Source organism: Rhinolophus sinicus, linkage group LG01, assembly GCF_036562045.2.
Source record: "Rhinolophus sinicus isolate RSC01 linkage group LG01, ASM3656204v1, whole genome shotgun sequence".
Classification (NCBI taxonomy): Eukaryota; Metazoa; Chordata; class Mammalia; order Chiroptera; family Rhinolophidae; genus Rhinolophus; species Rhinolophus sinicus.
In genome coordinates this window covers 90,498,895-90,515,350 of record NC_133751.1, presented here as the reverse complement: position 1 = coordinate 90,515,350, position 16,456 = coordinate 90,498,895, and positions in this window count along the sequence as shown.

Sequence of the window (16,456 nt, the reverse complement as noted above, 5' to 3'; positions counted from 1 at the left end):
TTAGAACATTGTACCCCGACTACAAAATGTTAGCAGAAGCTGCAAAATGCTTAAATTAACACCTGCCTGGCTATTTGGGGTAATATTTCATGAAGTCGATGTAAGAAATTTCTCACTGGATCAGAAGGGAATAATGTCAATCAGTTAAGATCAGCTTCGTATGTCACTTGGGGAAAAAATTACCCCAAAGTGTGAAAACTTAATTCATATATTATTACATATGAAATTACAAAATATTTTGTGTTTGTGTTCTATTTGCTTATTAATTTCTACATCTGCAGTTCCCAGACTTAGAAAGTACTCAGGGTTACCAGTTGACTACATATATGTTCATAAATATATTTTTGGAAACTATAGTATATTTACCTGATTTACTCAGACACAAATGCTCTCTCTCTTTCCTTTTTTTAAAAATTTATTTTGCATGTCATGACCATTTTTATTAGAAGCCAATTTTGATGGGGCTGGTGGCAGCATTTCAAACTGAAGATTCCTGCTCAGTGAGATAATTTTACCAGTTCGTCTCTTGAACAATATTTTGGAAAATGTCCCAGTTCTACCTTGAAATCAGGTGGAGCTGGGAAAAGATGTGTCTGTCAAGGGCTCTATTACTACTTCAGTTCCTGTCAAGTAGTCCACTGGCACATTTACCTTTGCTTCTTAGCTATTCAATAGCCAAGCATCCAGCTCTGGGCTGATGAACAGCCTGCTGTCAGGTGTGCACAGAAGTCCAGACAGAACACACATATCTCAGCTGCCTACGCCATGGAGAAGCACACTGCAACTGTGCTGTGAAAGCAAGATACAAAGATCATTTGAAAGGGTCAAACTTAGCCCAGCAAAAATAAAATGAGCATCCCAGTGTGTTCATGTCCATAATTTAAAGTCAGCCTCACTTAAAAAAAAAAAAAAAAAAATGTTTCTCCTCTGTCTGGTTGAAGTTGTTTGATGACTGGAAACATAAACCTGGCACATAATGACCAGGATGCCAAATATGCAGAAAGTACTATTAGACTAAGCAATTTGATTCAGATGGTTAAATGAGCTACATTTTACCCATCAGCCTTTCAGCATGAATTTAATAAGTCACTCGTGTGATAAGAAACTTCCTAAGAAGAGGAAATTTTATATGCTTTAGTATTTCAGTATATTGATATTAGTTTCATTAAAACACATATGTTATTGTTTTTGTTATAGTTGTTAATTGATAATGAAATAAAAAATACGTTTTACATTGATAGCCTGAAAAATAATGTGAAGTGACCGACCCCTAGGAAACAATTTTTTAAAGCTTTTTTTTTTTAAGGTATTTTTATTTATGCTTTTTGCTCCTTGTTTCCCATTCATTATAGATTTATTTTAGTGTACATGCTACATGAAGATAAAAATTAAATTAAAAATTGAAACAAATTTTAGGTATGGACTTATTGATTTTGCTTTTATCAAAGGGCAATATTTAATACAGGATTCACTTTTGAGAAAACTGATTCAAAAAATCTTTTTTGGTATTAAATCAGTTTCTGAATATACAGTGACACATTTAGAAAATAATTATAGAAATAAAGGCATTAAAATCGTATGTTTCCAAAAGTGATTTATAAATTTTATACTTTATATAATTTAAAGGAATTGTAATACTGTTGATTTACTATAAGTCATAGTTAAAATTTTCAATAACTTCTAGACTAATAGCTAAATCTTACAAAATTATTTTGCAGCTTTAATTCAAATTAATTGAAAGAATTGTCCTGAAGTATTCCAACATAATAAGTTGAAATAAAGTAGAATAGGAAATAGATTTCTTAAAAGGACACCTCTATTTAAATTGATATTAAAAAGTAATATTTCACCAGTCAGTACTCTCATAATGCTGATATATAAGAGGCTTGTTATCTATAAGGAAGCAGATGCTCCTGAATTAATTCGTATAAATCACTGGGAATTTGGTCTTTAGGTGAAACAATTTTTTTTTTTACTAGGTATAAGGAAGAAATATTAAAAAGAATTCCTCTGTGATTTAATGAACTCTTAGAAGAGCTAAAAAAGGCAGGAATCACTCTTAATTATGCATTCTTGTTGATTAGTTATTTTATTCTATCAAAAATGTTGTGTTTTAATAAACCATATTCAAAGTATTTGGAAGATAAGTAAAACATGTTTTGGAAAATTAACATCTATTTAGTAAAATAGCACATTAAATATTAGAATTACTCAAATTAGAAACCATTCTATACACTAAATCTAATATGGTTAGCACTGTCCTAGAACCAACAGAGTATCACCTACTCAATAATTTATAATCTATTTGGAGAGACAGGATTAAAAAAATATAAAGCAAACTAAAATTATGTATTCAAGTAACTTTGTTTTTGATACAGGGTAACATTATACTAGTATACTTTGATTTACTACTATATATTTGCTAGTATACTAGTATATTACTAGTATTTACTAGTATTTACAAGTATACTACTAGTATTTACTAGTATACTGCTGCTCAGTGAAGGGTAAGACCTCTAAGTAAAAGGCTACTCGGTGAAGAGTAGAAGCACGGAATAATGGCTTGCTTCATGGAGGAAATGGACTCTGGGATAGTTAGGATGGGAATAAAGATAAGCAAGCGCATCTCAGAGCTAGGTTACAGTACAAGAATGTGAAAGAAAAAGAGATGATTATAGAAGTAAGGAAACTTACCTCTGTGGCTATATGTATTTAACTTATTTCTTTATTCTAAGTCTTCTTCCATATATAAGATATAAAACCATCTGGGAAGAGAACAATAAATATAGATTCTGAGAGTTGAGAAAACCAAGGTGTTTTTGCACAAAGTATTGCAGAAGTGAGAGAGTGACTTCTTTCATTTTGTTTCATAAAACAAATGAGTTTTGGGTTTACAATGAGTCTTGGAATGTTGCCAAATTTGCAATAAGAATTCCTATTATTAGAAAAAGCACCCACTGAATTTACCACCCAGTTTTAAATGTTCCTTCCTTCCCTCCAAAGTCAGAATTAAAAGACAATTAAAAGGAGTATCTTCTGTTTTCTTCACCCAGTCCATTTTGTCCAGCAGATTACAATCTTAAGTTTGCAAACTTAAACATATTTCTATCTTTGTATATAAAACTATACATGAAATGAAATAATTCTTTTCTTATTTTATGCAGACAATTTTTCCTCTTATTGTTTTATAGTAATAATTTTAAAACATTTTCTTTTCCTATTTCACATTACCGAGGAAATTATTTTTCTCAAAGTGTCATTTTATGGTCCTGAGAGTTTGTAAGTATTGAGAATTGAAATGGAGAATGAGAAATAAAGGGGAAAAAAGTTAGAAATGTGAACCTGTTTTTTTTTTTTCTCTTTGCTGTTCATTTTAATAAGAAGTCATAACCTTTAACTGTAGCAAACCAGGCAATTCTTAAATATAGCAATCAAAACTAGAGAAATTTGAGAAATAGCTTTGAGGGAGGGGAAATTGTCTCTTTCCCCTCTTGGCTCTTATGGCTGGTAGAATAATTAAAATGACATAAGGCAGAGTAAGAGAAGAAAATAAAATTTAATATATGCACATGGGGAATTCACGTAAGGATGAAGAATTCCAAAGACAGTAAGACAAAATGAGGTATTTCTGTCATTCTGGACTTAGAAGAAGAAGGTAAGGGTTTGAGATTTCAAAGGGAAGTAAAGCTATTTACATGGAGAGAAAAAGAGTTAATTTCTAATAATCAATTGTTTGCTGGGCCATCTGGAAACAATGAAACACAGTGAGGACTTTGATCAAATGGGCCTAATTAGTTTTCTTCCTGTCTGCCACAACTAGTTTATATTGTACTATACATAGTTATCTGCGGTGATAATTCTTCTCCAGAACAGGCCTTCTCTCTTAAATTATTTTTGGCAGTTTGGGGGAAGATCAAAGGTTATTTCCTGGGCCTTCTGGACCTTAATCTCTTTCAACTCAAAATAATCTGTATGCCAGAATGGCACATCTTGGGGTGGCCTATCCTGAACCCCATCATAGTTTAATGACAAAACAAGAGAGAGCCAAAGAAGAGGGAAAAAGATAAACAGAGAAATTGTAGTTGAAATAATGTTTTATCTCTTTTTAATGCTTAAGTTACACATATCATACTAATTCTGTTTTGTCACATACACAAAGCAATTGTCTAACGTTACAACAAAGAAAGGTAGTGAAATATTCCTCATTAATAATATCTATTAGCAACCTATTGTGTTTCATTGCTTTGCAAAAGGACGATAAAAATGCTCAGATTTCTAGAACTAGAAGAAATAGAATATTACCTGGTCAGTCTTGAATTACAGAAAAAGAAAATGAAGCCTACAGTATTTGTAACTTTTCCAAACACACACATGTAATAATAAAAAGCTTTAAAAAAATAGGATAGAACTATCTACTATAGATATAACTATCTATTGAACTATATCAAATTTCATAAATATATCATCTATCTGACCTATATTTCCATTCAAATGCTTTTTCTCATACATCCCAAATTATTTTTTATCTAAAGTGATGTAGTTAATATTCTATATAATATCATACACACACACACACACACACACACACACACACACACACACAGAAATAAGAAGAAGAAAAAGAAAAGGAAGAAGAGGGAAGGCAGGAAAGAAGGAAAGAAGGAAGGAAGGAAGGAAGGAAGGAAAGAAACAAGGGAAGGAGTGAGGGAGGCAAGGAGGAAGAGAGGGAGGAAGGAAGGAAGGAAGAGAGGAAGGGTGAAAGAAATAAAGGCAAGAAAGATTTTTAAAAATCCTTTAAATTCTGTAATGATATATGTGAGAGGTAGTCTACTATATTTGCATAGTATAAGAGTTTTTTGAAATATCATGTCCAGTGAAAATTTTAAAATCAGAAAGGTATTAGGTGAGGGCAATTCTTTGTTGCATTTCTGTTATGTATATATCATAACTTTTGCCTGCAGAATATCATTTTAGGTATGTTTACATAGCATCTATCTGGTTTGCTCTGCATTACTCCCATGAGACTTAGCAAACTATAGGAACCAATGTGAACATGAAACTTATGCAATTTGTGTGCACAGGAAATAAAGTCCTTTGTCTCTGACCCTTAAATTTTGCATCATCTGTCATTATCGATGACAATGTGGCAAGGTAACTGGTTAGCTTGCAAGTCTGATAAAGTCAGACCCTTCACAGTTTCTGACCGAGGGCTACTTCTCTTTTGGGGAAGGTTTCAATGAGGATTTTGTGGAGATGCACTGGGGATATTAGATAAGTTGTCATTGTCCTTTTTAATGAATTAAACTGTGATTAATTTACTTTATCATCCCACATGGCCAAATAACTTTATTATTTCACCTGATGAGCGATGTGATAGATGGTGGACTCTTGCTCAAAAAATAAAGCATTTCTGTAATAAGCATATCAGACACTTTACTCAGATAATGGGAAACTTGATTTTCTAAGTCCCTGTGGTTGGGGACAGAGCATCTGACCCTAGGTTTGTCAGTCGGTACCCATTCATTAGCACTAAAATTGTTTTAGAATCTAGCACCCAGTTGAGAGTAATTGGTAGCTGGTTTGATTGAACCTGCTGTCACCCATGTACCTGCTTTTCACAGCCAGACTGCAGATATCAGACTACTATTGTCAAGTATATACAGTGAGATAAAGAATCTGGAGATGTTATTTTTTTCATGCCACAAAAATTAGAGAGGATATGCTGAAAAGATAATATACTGTACACCTGGGTCAATCTTCCAGGCCAAAATGGAATGTCAAAGTGTCAGTTGTGATAATTACAAGATATATTATGATTAAATGCACTTCCATCTGGAGCTCTGGAAGAAGAATTATGCCTTGAGAAATTATGACTTGAGAGATATAACTCAAAGGGCTGATGGCACTTGGTACAGAGTAACCCCGAAACACATTCAATTGGATCCAGAGCAGGATTCAGATTGATGGTACTGACCAAATTTGGCAGTCAGCATAGATACTATGATGATAGTATATCTTAATCAACTGTTACAAAAAATATCGTAGGGCCTTCTAGATGATGCTAATAACTAAGGATACATTTTTAATTTAATATTTAACTGAGTACCAAACAAATTAACTTTCTATTCTCTCAATTAGAATAATCACTATTTTTTTCACAAAAAGCAGAGATTACATTAATATATAAACAAAACTGAAACAATTTTAGCAGTTCTTTCAAATAAAATATTCATAGTTCTTATACTGAAATAACACTGATATGACCATGAGGTAATCTTGCCTCCTGTAATAAATTAATATAACCCTAAACAATTTTTACTTAGAGTTTGTGACAATTTTCAATAAAATAATGTATAGTTTCACTGAGTCAATAATATTTGCTATGCACACATCAATTCCAAAATATTTTATTGGATGCCATACAAAAGGAATGAATCTTATGAATGCTGTAATTGAAATACACACAAACATGTTGGGGATACATAATATATGTGTTTGAAAGGAAGAAATTAAGTGTGTTTAGAGAATGAGATTCGGGGGTATGCATTATTTCAAATCACAATATTTAATATATATTGAATATGTCTTTAATGCTTCATTGAGAAGTGCATGAAGAATGAAGTGATAACTGAAATGTAAACCATAAAAACACAGTCATGACTTTCTTCTCTACACAGTATGTGACATATAATTTTCTTGGCTGGAAGCCTTCATTTTAGATATAACTTCAATAAGCAAAGATTTGTATTAAATGAGGGCCTGTACATGGAATTGTAGAAGTCACTAGATTTATCCATTGCATTACCATGACTGATGCATTGGAAAGGAAAATATTTATTTACATTAATCCTTATTCCTGTCATTAAAACATGTTAAGAGGAAATCAGCATGCTCTGGACCTTGTTCATGTCACGGAAAAGTATATATCATTTATATAATTTACTACATTTCTTTTCTTTCTGAGTACTGGATGTGTATTCCAAGTCTACCTATTGCAAAGAGCTTATATTATATCTTGCTAAAATTACAATATAAATTCAACCTATTACATCTTGTTGCAATAATTTAGAATCTCATTTTCCAGTTTTATTGAAGTATAATTGACAAAGTGTACATCATGCTAATTTGATATACATTTGTTGTGGAAGTATTCTCCCATTAGTTAATTAACACATCCATCACCTCACATATTTATTTTGTGTGTGTGTGTGTGTTTGTGTGTGTGTGTGCGCGTGAGGGAGAGAGAGAGAGAGAGAATATTTAAGTTCTACTCTTAGCAAATTTCAATTATACAATACAATGCTATCAGCTATAGTCACCATGTTATATATTAGATCCTCAGACCTGATAAATCATATAGCTGAAAATTTGTATCCTTTTACCAACCTCTCCCTAAATTGTCCACCCCCAGACCTTGGCAACCACTTTTATACACTCTTTAATTATGAGTTTGACTTTTTTTTTTTCAGATTATATATATAAATTATACCATGCATTATTTGTTTTTTTTGGTCTGGTTTATTTCACTTAGCATAATACCATCATGATTCATTCATGTTGTCTCAAATGCCAGGATTTCCTTCTTTCTTGTGCCTGAGTAGTATTTCACTATATGTGTGTATCTCCCATCTTTTTTTTTCTTAATTCATTCATCTATTGACAGACATTTAGGTTGTTTTCATACTCTGGCTATTAGGAATAATGCTATAATAAACATGTTAGTACAGATATATCTTCAAAATAATGGTTTTGTTTCTTTGGGATAAATACCCAGAAGTGGGATTGCTGGATCATATAGTAGTTCCATTTTTAATTTTTTTTGAGAAACCTTCGTATTGTTTTACCTAGGGGCTACACCAATTTGCGTTTCCACCAACAGTGCCCATGCATTCCCTTTGCTCCACATCTTTGCCAGTATTTGCTGTCTCTTGTCTTTTTGATGATAGTCATTCCAACAGGTATGAGGTATGGTTTTGATTTGCATAAAATGCCATTTTTATAAGCTAACATCTATGACTAGTTTTCTATCTAAATGGTGATATTTTCATATCTATTCTCCTCTTTACTTGGATTAGAGATTGAATTTGACTTTTACTGATCGTGACATCTTGCTTTTTCTTTTTCTTTTTGCCTGTTGTAGTCCATTTGAAGCATATAGAATATTCACCGACAGATAAAAATTGCATAAAGTGTATCAAGGAACTGGCATATTTTTTAGTAGTTCTTAAGCATTCTTTCCTCCCCCCCACCTTGCTTTCTTTGGATATATGCTATCTTCTCAGCATTTACATTTATTTCTCAGACATTTTCCCCCTATCTTTGATTTTTATGTCCTCACCTTGTTGTTTTGAATTTAGCTCTCTTTTCTTTGCTGATTTTCTAAAGCTTGTAAGAAATGCTAGCAATATGGAAATCAGGTCTGGCAGAAGGGTGTTGAGATCTCCTACTACTCAAAGAGATATAAAATAGATAAGGCCATGAAACAAAGTGTCCTTCTGGGTATTGCCAATTGTAGTACAACTTTTATTGCAGTTAAAACAGTTTAGCCTGTATGTACAAAGACTATTTTGTGGTTCATACAGCTGTTCCAACAGATTGGCATCTTCAATGAAGTACAAGAATAGATAAGACCTGGGTATTTGTAAGTGAAATCTGAATTTAATTATTTCTTAATTAAGAAAATGTTGTTCCATGCTACCAAAACACAATGCAAGAAAATAGAATCAAATAGCTAAAGAGATTTAAAACAAAAAGCAGCACCATATGAAACAAAATGTAGAAAGTACATGCCACTGAAGATAAAGAGCAATGTGAGATTTCATCCGGAGAAACCTGATGGAAGATAAGTCATATCAAGTGCAAAACTCATCATTTTGTTTTATTGCTTTTCTGACAATAATTATAAATGACAGGTAACTTGTCAGCCTAGTACAGTGTGTTCATAGAAACTGTGAGAAAGTTTTAGATCTTCTAGCAACTCAGCTGGGAACAAAGCACGAGATTTCCAGTTAATTTTAGTAAGACTATATTACAAATAATGGTGTTAGCACTAATCAGCTATTCAAAACATTTTACAAACATTTGCTAATTAATCCTTGCACTGTTAATAAATAATGCTTTCATTCACCAAGGCACAGAAAGAAACAACTCATGCATTACTAAATCTCCAAAGTTTCTAAATTTTAGGCAGTACCAAAGCCTTCCCTTTTCATTCTTTACATTTCACACATGAGAAACGCATATATATATATGTGGATTTCCAAAAGTATAGTCCCACAACAAATAATTAGATGGTATTTTATTACAGAAGAATTTACTTTGTAAGACTCAGTATAGTCATTGGAAGCAACACCTGTAGCCCATAATCGTTCAGCTCCAATCTCCCCATCTCCTGGGCTTTCCAAGTCCAAATTAAATTACTTCTTACTTATGCAATGTCTTAGCACCTTGATCATCGCTTCCCCACAATTTATATCAATTTGTAATTTTGTTTTTCGATTATTTGATTAATTGGAAGAGGGTGTTGAATTTTGAAAAGGAACATAAGAGTTCATAGAGGAGAAACAATAGCTACCATTTATTGTGCCTTTATTAAATGCCATTAAACACACTTAATGGCAAATATATAAAGCAGATGTTATTTAGTATACCTATTTTAAATATTAAGAGAGATAGCTAGTAAAAGTTATAAAAATGGCTATTTTTGCTAGGGAGTATGTTTTCTAGCAAAATATTATCTGAATGCCCCTTTTTAATTATTACTACAAGTCATCTTGAGAGGATAAATTGGCCATCTCTACTGACAGCAGATAGCCCACAGGTACAAGGTAGAATTGGCAGCTCTAGGTCAGACCAATGGGGAGAGAAGTGATGGTCGATATTGGCCAGAAGTCCCAACAATAAATCATATTTTATTTCTATTCACAGTAGCCACGATAAGTAAAATTTCAAATAAGGTTTATGCAATAAGGTCAGTGGTGCTGTAGATATGTAATCAAGATCAAAGTTCCTTAGAAATTTATCCCAAATGGTTGACACAGAAGAAAAGCACTAACAAGAAGGGATCATAAATATACTCTTCCAGCATTTGTATATGATCTCCCGAAGGCAACACTATGTAATTTTGTATATAGTTAATATCTCATGGGCTTACCTCTCAATGAGTACAAGTATTTTATATTTTTTAAGACTGTCTATATCACAAAAACTCTCAACACCTACACGTTCACTAGCAGAAAACATTGCCCTGCACATCTCCAAAGATGTCTACAAGTATATCTTGTTTCTATTTTTGTTTGTTTAGAAACTCTTTTTATTTTTATTTACTTATTTTTTTAATTAAAGTTTGTTGGGGTGACAATTGTTAGTAAAGTTACATAGACTTCAGGTGTACAATTCTGCATTACCTCATCTATAAATCACATTGTATGTTCACCACCCAGAGTCAGTTCTCCTTCCATCACCATATATTTGATCCCCGTTTACCCTCATCTACCACTCCCGGACTCCCTGCCCTTGCCCTCTGGTAACCACTATACTATTGTCTGTGTCTATGAGTTTTTGTTTCTCATTTGTTTGCCTTGTTCTTTTGTTGTTCTCAGTTTATATACCATATGTCAGTGAAATCACATGGTTCTCTACTTTTTCTGTCTGATGTATTTCACTTAGCATTATAATCTCAAGATCCATCCATGTTGTCACAAATGTTCCTATATCATCTTTTCTTACCGCCGAATAGTATTCCATTGTATATATATACCACAACTTCTTTATCCATTCATCTATCAAAGGACAGTTTGGTTGTTTCCATGTCTTGGCCACCATAAATAAAGCTGCAATGAACATTGGAGCACACTTGTCTTTATGGCTAAATGTTTTCAAATTTTTTGGGTAGATACCCAGGAGAGGGATTGCTGGGTTGTATGGTAATTCTATTCGCAATTTTTTGAGGAACCTCCACACTACCTTCCATAGCGGCTGCACCAGTCTGCATTCCCATCAACAGTGTATGAGGGTTCCTTTTTCTCCACAGCCTCTCCAACACTTGTTACTATTTGTCTTGTTGATGATAGCCATTCTGACTGGGGTGAGATGATATCTCATTGTGGTTTTTATTTGCATTTCTCTGATGATTAGTGATGTTGAGCATTTTTTCATATGTCTATTTGCTACAAGTGTATCTTGAATATACCCTAGACCCCATCATTTGCTGAGTCCTATAGATGATCAGTTTCCCTCTAAAAGGTCAGATTATGTTCACTTTTTATGAAGATTGTTTGATTAATCTCTTGGCATGTAATCTGTGGGTTTCTATAAGGTCAGAAACAAATTCCCTTCATGTCTGGTGACCACACTGCCATCCCCAAACTCTGAAGGAGATGTTTTAGAAAGTCCAGTATCAAAGCTCTTTCCTTTCTCACAGAGCCTAGCTTTTCCTTCTTTGTTGGGGAAGAGGGCCTCTGATCATAGTATGACAGTAAGCAGCTTTCTTAGAGCACAAAACAAGGATGACTAACATCAAATGTTTGCCTGTTAGCCAACGGCCAAGCCAACAAATACTACTATAAAAAAGAAAGCATGAAAAATAGAAATAATGCAAAGAAGACTAGAATACAAATTAAATATGAATGCGATTATGCTGTTTAACTACTGAGGAAGTTAATGACTGCTTAATTATGTTTGGTGTAGGAATAAGAACTACTACGGGAGACATTCTTTCTTTAGAAGCACATGGGATAAAATGCTGAGATGGCTGAACAAAGCAGGACACCTATTTTGGGGGATTATTTTACAAAATGATCCTTAGATTGAAATGTTAGAACAGATGGTCACAGAAGGATATTGAGACTAAAATCTTCCTTACAATATGTAGATCAAAATCATTACCTGATTAAAGCAAACAACCAAACAAAAAAATGGCATACACTGACTTTATTTTATCAGATTCTTAGTTCAAGGGAAAGTTTTAGATACAAGTAATTTGTTTCAAAAATCTTCACATTTTTGTATGTATTCCGAATGTTGTATACATGTGTGAAGAGTTAAATATACTTTTAATTTGTTAAGAGACTTTATGTAAATAATGTTTTTGAGGATGAACATTAATTTAAAAGGAGATATGTAGGTGTGGTTTTTTTTTCGCTCTCTTATAATGAATTTATCAATGCCTTGAATTAAAAATACATGTATAAAGTAGGAGAAGGTCCAAGATGGCAGAACAGGTAATGCTGTCTCCCAGGAAATTACAACTAAATTATAGAACAATCAAACTTGAGAATCATCTGAAAACTAGCTAAACAGAACCCTTATAACTAAAGATATAAAGAAAAGGCTGCATGGAAACTGGTAGGAGGGGCAGAGAAACGAGCTGACCCCAAACCCATAGGTACTGGTTGCATACTAGGAGGTATACCTCAGCAGTGGATGGCCCCCAACACTGGGCTCCCCATCCCAGGGCTCCTGTGCCAGGAAGAGGAGTCCCTGTAACATCTGGCAGTGAAAATCAGCAGGACTCCATCCATCCCTCCTGGTGAGATTGAAGGCACCTGGAAACCCAGACATCCTCTTCAAAGACCAGAGCATAGATTCACTCACTCTCAGGCACTCACCCTGAGCTCTGGTGGAGGGATGGTGACTTGAGCAGCACCAGAGATATAGGAGTATAGGAAAAGACTGAGTTGTGTGGCCTCAAGGAGAGGGTTAGAGAGACAACTGCCATTAACCATGGGTGGAATCTACCTCATGTGTAACCTACAAGAGGACACCATTTTTCCTGTGTGGAACCCACCCCTATAGAGCCAAATCTGAGATCTCTTTGGTTTAGTAAATTCCACACATGCACACACCACCTTGAGACTCCCATGGACCCTGTCCAGCTAATTGGTGTTATCACTTTGTGAGTTATGTAACTGTCTGATCACTATGTTGTTCTGTATGCCAGAAACTAATAAAAATAAATAAATGCATAACTAATTAATTATTCTTGCAAAAATATATAAAGCATGATTCTCCCATTCCCATATTTCTATATTGATTCAACAAACATGTATTAATTTATTAAATTAATAGGTCAGAGATTAATAAGACATAGTTCCTACTCGTGAGGAACAGTCTAGTAGGAACAACAGAAATAAATAGTGTAAATGGGAAAAAATGCCATAATGAATGCATATGTTAATGATTCAAAGGGGGACCTAATGATTTAGATGACAGAAATGATATATTGATTACATGATCAATATACATCAAGTGTGATGGCTGCTAAAAACCAAACAAACTTAGCCTGGATTTATGTATGTGTAGTGCTGAAAATGAAGAAGAAAATAACTTTTCTATGAGAATTCTAAAAATTGACCACGTCTGACTGTTTCTAACTTCTGGTTATCACATTTGAAAAATAACTCTAAGTAGGACCATTCTTGGCGTGGTATTCAGGTTAATGACGATTTATGACATCATGACATTGAAATATGTAGAACAGAATAGGACTATTTAATGCAGAAAAATAAATGTGAAAGGTACATGGATACATGACCGTGATCTTCAAATATTTGAATAGTTGCCCCTTTACACACACACACACACACACACACACACACACACACACACACACAGTCCATGTACTTCTAAAATGTAAAAGTAAGATGCTCTGAAACATTAGAGGAAAAAAATTCTATTTTAACACAAGGAACTGTTTTCTAATAATCAGAACTATTCTGAAATTGAAGGGGTCTCTCACACTTGCTCTGTCTAACTGTACACAGTTTTGAGATGGAAAGTGAACTGTCATAGTTGTTATAGTGTGAAGTGATGGATTGGGTGGGTGGGAGAGTTGAGTGACTTCCTATTATTTTTAAAGAAAACTCATCTCTGTCTCTCTGTCTCACACACACACACACACACACACACACACACACACACACACACCAAACGTGCATTTTTTTCTCTCAGTCTCATAAATTCTCTCACCATTCACACACACACTTAAAAATGCACACATGTATTTTATGTGCCTATGTAAATAGAAAAGACAGAAATATCTGAATTTTTTGGAACAATCTTTATTTGAAATGGGATGAGAAAAAAAAACATTAACAATAGAGCATATCAGCAAAGACACATTATCCAGTGATTATACATGACAGTAAGTATGTGCAGGAGAGATTATTGTAATTACCTGCTTACTCTTTGAAACTGGAACTATTTTTAAACAGAAAAAATATAAGGAAGTCTATCTAGCTTATGGTGTTACCATCTAACCTGTCTTACTACAGGTTTGGCCTTTATTTTTTTTTTATTTTTTTTTTTTATTTTTAACCTGGTTCTTAAATACAGGCATTTTTCCAAGATCCCTAGTGCCAGACCCATTCTTTGTGGTATGATTTCTATATTCAAACTTGTTTTTCATTAACTTGTTTGTTTACTTATTTTTAAACCTATGTCTGCATCCTTTCCTTTGAGTTCTTTTTAGTTTCACACTTTTTCTAAGAACCCCACTACCCCTGTTTCCCAATCTGTTAATCTCAAGTGCATAGTTCCTGCATTTTCAGTATATTGATGATGCTTGTATCACACTTGCTTCTCATTGGCCTTTCCTGAAACTGATCCCTTATATTTATAGCTTTGTATTGGCTTCTGAGCAGGTCTGCCTGAGACTCTTGAGTCATTTTTAAAGTCTCTGGTGTTGGTTAGCCTCTTATCACAAGCCGAGCTCCACTTGTAATATGATTGTTTTTAATGGAAACCGTCTTATCCTTAGGAAAGTTGAAGACTCATCACATAGCAGGCATCAAGCTAGTTCATTGAGAAGCATTATATAATTTACTTCTCGTGTGTGTTATGTGCCGCTGAGTTGGCTCTGACGCCTGGCAACCCTATGAGTGAATGGTGTCCACAGTGTCCTGTCCTCACAGCCCTGCTCCACTCCCATAGACTCCTGCTTATGGCTTCTTTCATGGAGTCAGTCCCTCTCATATTTGGGCTTTCTCTTTTCCTGCTGCCTTCTATTTTTCCCAACATTGTTGTCTTTTCCAAAGAACCCTGCCTTCTCATGATGTGTCCAAAGTAGAATAGCTTCAGTTTTGTCATTTTTGTCTCCAGGAATGGCTCAGGCTTAACTTACTCTAGGACCCACTTTTTCATCTTTCTAGTGGTCCAGGGTATCCATAGAGCTTTCCTCCAACACCATATGGTAAATGAATCTTTGTGTTTTTTTTTCTATCAACATCTTCACCGTCCAAAGATGTGTCCTTTGTACATTTGTACAAAGGTGTGGATGTTTAACCTTGGTCCCTAATGACACATCTTTACTCTTGATGATCTTTCCTAATTCTTCCACTGCTGCCCTTCTGAGTCTCAGCCTTCTTTGCTTTTTTGGTTGCAGTCTCCATTTGAGTTGATTACTGAACTAAGGTAAGGAAAATCTTTAACAATTTCAATGTCTTCATTGTCTGTGTTAAAGTTGTGTATTTATTCTGTAGTCATGATTTTTGTCTTGATGTTCAAATGCAGTACTACTTTAGCATTTTTTTTTTCACATTCATCAGAATCAATTTCAAATCATTGCTCTTTTCTGCCAGTAAGATGCTGTCATCTCAATATCTTAAGTTGTTGATATTTCTTCCACCAATTTTCACTGCTCATTCCTCTGAGTCTAACCCAGTTTTCATATGATATGTTCTGCAAACAGATTAAACAAGAAGATAAAATAGCCTTGTCTGACACCTTTGCCTATAGGAGACGTTCTGTCTCTCCCTGTTCTGTCCTGATAGCGGCTTCCTGTCCATAATACAGGTTATGCATCAGAATGATCAAGTGTTGAGGCCATGCCCACTTCTTTCAGAACAACCTGTAGCTTTTCATGGTCCACACAGTCAAAGGTTTACTGTAATCTATAAAACACAGACTAACCTTCTTCTAAAATTCTTCTAAAATCCAACAGATGTTCACAATTAGATCTCAAGTGCCTCTTTTCTGAATCCAGCTTTAACATCCAGCATTTCTTGCTTCATATAAAATTGTTGCATCTCCTCAAGCATCACTTCGCTTGCATGGGAAATTAGAGCAATGGTTCTACAGTTACTGAACTCCATGGCTTCTCCTTGAAAACAGGCTGTATATTGGATATTTTTTGTCTGTAGGCCATTGTTTTGTTTCCCATATTTGTTGACTTAACTCTTTCTAGGATTTTAATAGATTCATTCAGTCTCTGTGTCTTGAAATAATTTTATCAGTGTCCCATCTACCCTTGGTGATTTTTTTTCTTCCCAATACTTTCAGGGCAGTTTTCACTTTACTTTCTAAAATTGCACATTCTGCCTCATGGAAATCTTCTTCAAAGATACCTGTTATCCTTTTGTCTCTTCAGTACAGATTTTAAGTATACTGTTTCCAACTTCCTTTTACTCTTTTTCCTGGGCAGATAATGTGCTTCCTTGTTGGTTTTTCAGTATTCCTA